This window comes from Talpa occidentalis, unplaced genomic scaffold (assembly GCF_014898055.3).
Source record: "Talpa occidentalis isolate TD23 unplaced genomic scaffold, MPIMG_talOcc4v2.1 talOcc4.17, whole genome shotgun sequence".
Taxonomy (NCBI): Eukaryota; Metazoa; Chordata; class Mammalia; order Eulipotyphla; family Talpidae; genus Talpa; species Talpa occidentalis.
Genome location: NW_023601754.1, coordinates 27,074,556 through 27,082,690, shown reverse-complemented (window position 1 = coordinate 27,082,690; position 8,135 = coordinate 27,074,556). Strand labels below are relative to the sequence as shown.

The following is an 8,135-nucleotide window of genomic DNA, read 5'->3' as shown; positions in this document are numbered from 1 at the left end:
TGATTTATCATTTATATTATGGTATTGTCAGCATAATTTATTCAGATCATGCTGAGATACCTGGAAAATTAAGTAAAAGAGAAAATATGTTGAATCCATTGGTTCTCAGCGATATTTTTTAGCTTCTCTTTCTCTCCATCTCATTCTGTCTCTTGATATGTATTAAGAAAAATCACGAATCACTTAGGTATTAAATTGTTCCAGGATCATGTGCATTAAAAGTTTGCCTTACATTCTTTATTGGAAGAAGTCTTGAGCTTTCATTTGATTTTCTTCTTTATCACTGGCTTTCCGCCTACTGCTTCAAAGTTAAAAAAAAAAAAAGTAAATGCAATTGTCTTTAGAGTAAAGTTGTGTGGATTAATCTGAGACCAGAGGCTTCTCTTCCAATTTATAAAACATCCTTATCTTCTCCCTTCTATTCTATTTACCCCACCCTCTGGGAAATAATTGTTGCTTATCAGAATTAGAGATAAAATATTCCAGTTGTTGAAATCATTAATCATCTAGGCATTATGGAAAAGCCGTCACTGAGCAGGAGGCTGGGTCTGGGGGCCTCGGGGTTCTGGGTTCTAGTCCTGCCTCTGCTCAAGTCCTGTGGCTGGAGTCCTTGAAGCTCATGGGGCTTTTGTTCTCTAAGTAGTGAGCAGGGCGTTTCTCAAAGTGATTTTCTGCAGCATCGTGCTCACGGAGTCTGCGCCTGGCCTGTGGAATCAGAATGGGGAAGGCCCGCAGGGTCCTTTGGACAAGTCGCAGGTGGTGACAAGTCACAGGCGCTCTTGATTTTGAGAACCACTGGGCTAGCACATTCCTATGGTCACTTCCTGCTCTAATCTTCCCAGTGCTTTAAATATTTTAATTACATGGCGTGTTTTGCATATTCCTGAAAATTTGTACAAGTAACAAATTTTTGGTAATGCACTTATTTGAAAAACTGGAATCTTGATATTATGGAAGACTTAATGAATTATTTATGGTGTGAATTATCTTCATAATCTGAGGTATTCCCCAGTCTGCTACCAGTTGATTATTTTTTTAAGATTTATTTATTTATGCATAAAAGAACTGGCCAGAGGTATGGAGGGTGAGAGGATTCACCAGAGACAGAGCGGGGAACAGAACAGGCAGACTGACTGAAATCCACTGCTGAGGGGAGCAGCAGGTGAGACAGGAGAGGTCTGCTGCGCCATGTGGGCAGCTCCCTGGCTGAGGATCAAACTCGTGCTGCCGTGGCTGTGGATAGCTTCATGGATTGCCCCTTAACCCCTTGTGCCACCCTGCTACCAGTTGATTAAATTGGGTTTTCTTCGAGTGAGGTCCCAGTGCCACCTGGCCTGTGTGTGCAAGGAGAAGGGTGATTTTCACAAAGTAGCCATTTCAATGTCTTGGAGTTGAGCTGGTGATTTGCAGGTGATTTCCAGGGTGAATGTGTGCACTGCAGATGGGATGGTGGGAAGCATGAAGGTCCACAAGCTGCACCTGTGGATAACAATGTTTGCTTCTCTGAAACTTTGGAAATTCCAAGTCCAATTCAACCTCTCCCTGGGAAACTAAGTAAGGATCTCCTTGATCTCAGGGGATTATGTACGCTTGCCAGAAGAATTTTATAGGGACAGTAGATTTCATCAGGTATTTGAAGGAACATAGGGTGTCAGCCTTGGAAGGTGGGCCTACTTGCTGCTCCAAGTATCTGCAGGCAGGAACGCTCCCCAACCCCTTCCCTCTTACTCTGCCCCACAGCCCTGTTCTGAGAGCTGCAGATACAAATCCCAATTCACACCATCTGTCGTCTCCCCAACCTCCTGACCAGGCTCAGTTATTGGACTGTTACCATCAATTGACACCACAACACTTGCCAGTTAAATCCATCTGTCTGGGGAAGACTCCAGGCTACATGAGGTCAGGGGTCATGTCTTAACTTTCTCTCCTGCTGGTTCATGTCCCCAAGCGCTTGGCAAAGGCTTGTTAATTGTCTGAAACCTCAGTTTAGGTCCCTACTGCTGCTCATCAACTGTACCTGGTCATGGGTTGGTCACAATCACTGTCAGTGCCTGTGTACAGGGAATACCTGTTTTCTCTGTCTTTTTCCCTCTTGTTCTTTCTTCTCTGAGCACCCACCCCACTCAGACTGCTACATTCATATATCGGGAGGGTGTATGATTCTAACGAGCCTACTGTTGGTAGGTTCAGTGGTGGCTGCTTAATAATTGGACGTTTTTGGCCTTGGGACCCAGAAGACAAGTCTTTTTCCTTCCAGCAGTGGAAATGTGGAGGTGTTGACTGTCATGGTGCCCATTTTGGCAGGGAGGAGCAGAAAGTGGTGGCAGATGGAGTAGAGATGGAATGGGAAGGGTCCTGAATGCTCTGCTGCTGGGGCTTTCAAGACCCACACATTCCTGTTCTTTATTCCAAGAGATACCCAGAGGATGGGTTAATATCTGTCCTTTTGACTTAAGCGGTATTGACATTGCTTTCTGACACTTGCAACAGACTTAGTGCTTTTCCAATTAGCAAGCACTTACTCTCTCTCTGCTCAAGAATCTCCAATTTTTAGTGGAATTACCTAAATAAATTTAGGCACCTATAATTTCTAAGTAGGAGACATGTATCATTTATTCCCTAGGTTGAAAAAAAGAGGACATTAACATGTAATGTGCTTTATGATGTCATGGTTTCACATTCTTTTTTTTTAATTGAATGATACCTGTCATAATGTCACCTAAGCTAGTCCCTTGTATATTTTTTCTTCTGTCTGGATAGATCCAGAGAGGATCTATCCAAACTGGATATATTTTCCTTTGCTCTTAGAAGTATTATTTTAATTACTGACTACTAATATTTAACAGAGAGAGGAGGACACACTCTGAAGGTGGGGGGAATGTGCCTCAGGTGCAGGGGCATCTCCCAGTCTGGTCAGTACAAGTCCAGGTGTTGGGACTAAAGGACCTAAGGACCTGGAGCACGTTGTCACCCTGAGCAGGTGGAAGGAAGCCTGTCTGTACTGGCCACATGTGGGCCACATGCCTCCTTTTAGAGACCATCTGATCCGTTGTTCCTGCATCCCTGAAAGTTTGCTCCTAGATTGCTTGGAGAAGGATTTCTGCACAATAAATTTTCTAGTATTTGAAGGATACTTTCCAAGCCTCTGTTCTTCTGACTTCAATTTTTGAAAATGCCTTTCAATATCTACATTTATTTTCGTGCTCTGGTGCCTAGCAGAATCTACATGAGCATTGTGTTTCTAAGGATCAAGTTTTTGGTTATAGTTGGGGAGGTAAAATTTACCATCCAAGACAAGTAATGCCTCACAGAGCATGCAACCACTGTCTGTTAGTGCCTTACCTGGAAGTGGACTTCTAATACAATCCTAATACTAACTTAAAAAAAAAAAAAAACAAGAATGGTAATCATTTTTCTGGCATGTTCAGAAAGTCTTGGTAATGTTGAAGTCCTTTGGATTATGTTCAGCTACATGAGATTTTGGAAGGTAGACCTTAACATGAGCATAACCCATGAATACTTATTTCACCAGTCTGCTAAGTACAAGTTCAGGTCTTGGGACCTGCAGCACTTTTGTCAGGAGGAAGGGAGCATGTCTGCGTGGGCCATGAGTCCATGAATGCTTCCTTTGGCTCCGAAGGCTTCTGAACCTTGCTGGTGCCTCTTTTGTAGGCTCTGTACTAAACTGAGGTGACACCTGGATGGGCATTTTGCAGGAAGTTCATTTGCAAGTGAGGCTGGTGCCAAGTGAGCTGTGGGGTTAACCCTAATTTTAGAGAATGGCCTTGTTGGTTTCAGGCAAGTCTCTTCAGTCTCCTTACTCAAAGGGTGCCTACTGGATCTGATCCCTAGTATGTGTCATGGCTTGTCTTCAAAGAGTGATTAAGACTTTCCCCTCCTATTCTGAATGTATCACCCAACCTGTCATGCAAATCACTCCATCTTGACCAGGGAGGGGTTATCCCAAGCAGTGTAGGGTGTGAAGTCCTCCTAGGGAAGAGTATGGGAAGAGAACAAAGGGAATCATGGGAAACAAAGAAAGCAGGGAGACCAATGCAGCTGGGGCTCTGAGAATGTAGGTGGGGAGTTCAAAGAGGAGTCAACATTGAAAACAGGGAGTCCTCGCTTTGCTACAAGGAGTCACATGAACCCGCATTGGATCAGGGCAGCTCCCACCCATCTTGGATCTCAGTTTATCTGAAATGTCCACGTAAAATATGGCACTGGGAAGATATTCAGAGAGCTTCCTTTGGAATCTCAGTCCAAAAATATAAATCCGTATGTACCAGGAGACAATGCACCTCATGAGTCTGCCAGCCAGTTCCTGGGAGTTTTATTCTGCAGACCCCCAGGTGTGAGTCCATTCTCAAAATCACTAACTACAATCTGAAAAAGGAAGAGGTTTCATGGGACTCACTATGTCTTAACACTTTGTCCTTTCCAAATGATGGACTTTTTCTTCTTTTATAAATTAGCATTATGTTTTTTCAAAGTAAAATTTTCAACTGCATAGGAGTAATCACTCATCTTTATAAATATTAAGTGATGTAAATGACAAATGCATACACCCATAGTGCCCGTACACACACACACACACACACACACACACATGCACGTGCACACATGCAAATTAGCAAAGGCACACACACTCACACAGATGTGGTTAGTGGTTATAACTTGGTCAGGTTGAAACAAAAGCAACAGACATGTCCCTGTCACCAAGCAGACACCCAGGGCTTGTGCCTGCCCATCAGCCCCGCCAGCAGCAATTACACAGTCCATGGGTGTGATGAGCTGCAAACTAAACATTTGTAAAAAGGCTGTAATTAATGCAATTAGCTATTTACACGATAGCCCATAATGAATCCAAAGGCATCGTTATTGACTATTGAGTAAATAATCTGACATTAAAAAGTCAATGATCTGCAAATGAAAAATTCTGTCCCTTTTTTTTTAAAGGAGGAAAGATGAAGGGAAGAAAATTAAGGAAAAGAGGAAAACAAGCAAAAAAAAACTCTGCAAAGATGTCATTGCATAATAGTCCATTATGCCTCCAATTGAGCCGTCATGAACTATCAAAGAAATAATTGCACAATAGACCATAATGGCTTAATCGTGTCAACATCTTTGCATTTACATATTTTTTTAATCAATGGAAATTAAGTACAAAAATGGGTCCTTGGGTTTCCATCCTGATTTTACCTTTGTGATGGGGGGCTGGGTGAGTGAGGGTTGGGTTCTCTCTGGACACCTTCAGGGAGGTGGCAGTCCCTGTAAGTCTGGTGACTGTGTCTGAGCGTGGCTTGGTTTGTGGCCACTGGAACAATGCTGAGGGGTCCCAGGATCCCTGGTGCTGGAGCAGGAGGTCTCTCACAGGACCTAGCTGCTCACTGCAGCAGGAGCTGGAAGTGGTGAGCTTTGATGTTGCCCCAAATCTGGACTGACCTTGATTTCTGCAGCAACACAAGTTCATCCTCTCTCCCTCATGTTGCCTTTCTGGTCCCAGCACTTGTCATGCATGGATAAAGGCCCACAAGTGAGTTGCTTCTTTCCACAGAGAGAACTGCCCACTTGAATTCTACTCAGTCTTGCATTTGCAATGGCCCCTCCTACTCAGGAATTGACAAGTGTGGCCTCCTCTCCCTGATCTTTTTTTGGGATCAGTTCAATTTAGTTTTGTAGAGCATCCATTCTTTTGGGGGTTGCCTTAAGATGTCTTTACCGATGTAGGCAATTATGGCTCCAGTTATATCTGTCTACCTACCTGCCTACCTGCCTACTTATTTATCTATCTATCTATCTGCCTGCCTGTCTGTCTTTTTATCTGTCTACCTCTTACCTAACTCATATATTCACATGCAGATATATACAACTTTAAACCCAGGTATTTTTGCTTGAAGCTGCAATAACTGAGAAACACACAGCAAAAGTGACACATTGGGACTTGGAGGGAGAGAAGTTTGATGTCCTTCCTGCTTGTGGAACTGTAGGGTGGTTGTGTGGAGCCGGACAGACAAGTAATAAGAACTAGTGGCAACTACTGGGATCACTGAAAGGGACTCAGACTAACCAATTGGCCTTCTTTTAAAGTTTGACTCATAGAAGAAATAATAGTAGCTAATATCTGCAGAGAGCTTTATGCATGTAAAATGCACCAACATACTTTAATTTCAGTGGCTTCTCATGACAAAACTCATTAGCAGTAGTAAGAATGATAACAGCCATTATTTGCTTAGCACCTAGATGCAGCACTGAACCCTACATAGTTCATGTATTTGTTCACCACCATCCCCAGCACCTACAACTCTGCCTAGAGCTCAGCAAGAGTTGAATTAGTATTTCCAGAATGACTAGGTAGGTGATGCACCATAAGATCTAAATCTCCATTTTACAGATAAGGAATCAAGATCAGAGATGTACATTAACCTGCCTGGGGTTGCACAGCCAGACAATGACAGAGCTGGGCTTTGAAATCAGGTTTTTGCCATCTCCTAAACCTGCCCACTCCCCTCTTTTTATAGAGGAAGCAGCTGATTCAGAGAATTTCTAAGCCCAAGGATGTTTGAGCCAGAGTTGTGTTGGTTCTGTGTTTGTTTCTGCCAGAGGCAAGCACTGTACACTCATCTCTTCACACAGCTTCCTTCCTGGGAAAACCACTCTTTTTTCTTCACTCCTATGGAAGTGAAGGCTGATGTCACAAGAGTTCTAGTCTGTGGGGTCAGGGGAGAGACTCAAGTTATTTGTGTGTGGGCATATAGAGCTGTCTATTGTGTTGAAAGACTTGAGCAGGGCTGAATTGTGCACCTGAATGTAAAGAGAATGTCTTCAACTGTGTTCCCCTTATGAACAGGCACAACTTACTTGCCTCTTTGCTAGGTGAACACAATTTTATCTGGGTAATTCTAATTCATGGGGTGTTATGTAGGTGAAGAATAGGCCCATGGGTCTATTGAAGGCACAGATGCACTTTCACCTCTGGTTACCTCTTTCTTTAGGTACAGATAGGCAGATGAGGCAGCCCTTTAAGGAATGTTGATACTCAGATTTGAGTGCTGACCAGCGCACTCAACTATTCAACTACCAAGATGGAGGAAGAAGACTGCATTGGCCAGACCCTGGAGGGTTCTGAGCAGGGCTGTGAGTTTTTGTACTTTCCTGTCTCAGAGTAGCCTTCAGCAGGGAACTATCTTTGCCATCTCTCTCTGGTGTGATGCTTTTCAAGCATTGTTGCCTGTGCTGTTGATTAAACAAAATGAAACTGATTGCAGCAGGTGGCTCAGAATAGACAGGAGTAGGTATTGCAACCAGTGCACTGAAAAACCATTTATCAAAGTTTTATCTGATCTGAAGCTCTGAATTTATCAGTCACTGCTTACAAATGGCATCAAGCCAAGCCCTGTCTGAGTGCATCTGGAGCCGGCTTTGCCCCTCTGCAGAGTTGTGCCCAGTAGCCACACAGCCTGGGCTAATGAGGCACACTGGGTGGAGGATTGGGGGTACACCGGAGATTGTTCCCCAAGAGGCAGGAAGATGTAGTGGTTCTGGGATGGGTGACTGCTTGGTGAGGACTTGACAGGGGTCCTGCCCAAAGAAGCAGAGCTTGCATTGCTGCTCAGGGAGGGGAGAGCACATGAGTCTGCAATAGCAGAGAGGGAGAGAGAGCACAGTGAGTCAATGAAGTCAATGGTAACTCACAAGCATGAACAGTGACTTGTCACCTGGTGAAGTGAAGGTTCTCAGGGAAGGGGCAGGTGGGCTTTCAGAGTTCTGATTTTATTCATTAGGAAAAAAAAGTTAATATTTGCTTTGGCAGCAATATACTAAAATTGGAACAATACAGATACAATTAGCATGGCTCCTGTGTACGGATAACATGCAAATTTATGAAGCATCCCATATTTGTGTGAACATATTCCCCTAAATCATATATAGTGTGGTAAACCAAAATTGTATCAATAAAGAAAAAAAGAAAGCACACATGTTGACCAGAGACGCCTCAAATCCTAAGAGTGTTAACTATAAAGTGTTATCCAGAGGTCTTCTCTTATAAGATTTAAAACTCAATAGGCAGAAAGATCAACAGAATTTTCTACATAAAAGTAAAAAACTCCATCAAGGGGGACACCGTATGTAGA

General features: G+C 43.4%; 1 pseudogene; it reads left to right on the top strand.

The window, feature by feature from the left end:
- The first annotated feature begins 7,802 nt into the window (after nucleotides 1-7,802).
- On the top strand, nucleotides 7,803-7,903 carry LOC119250584 (U6 spliceosomal RNA; annotated as a pseudogene).
- The last annotated feature ends 232 nt before the right edge of the window (nucleotides 7,904-8,135 follow it).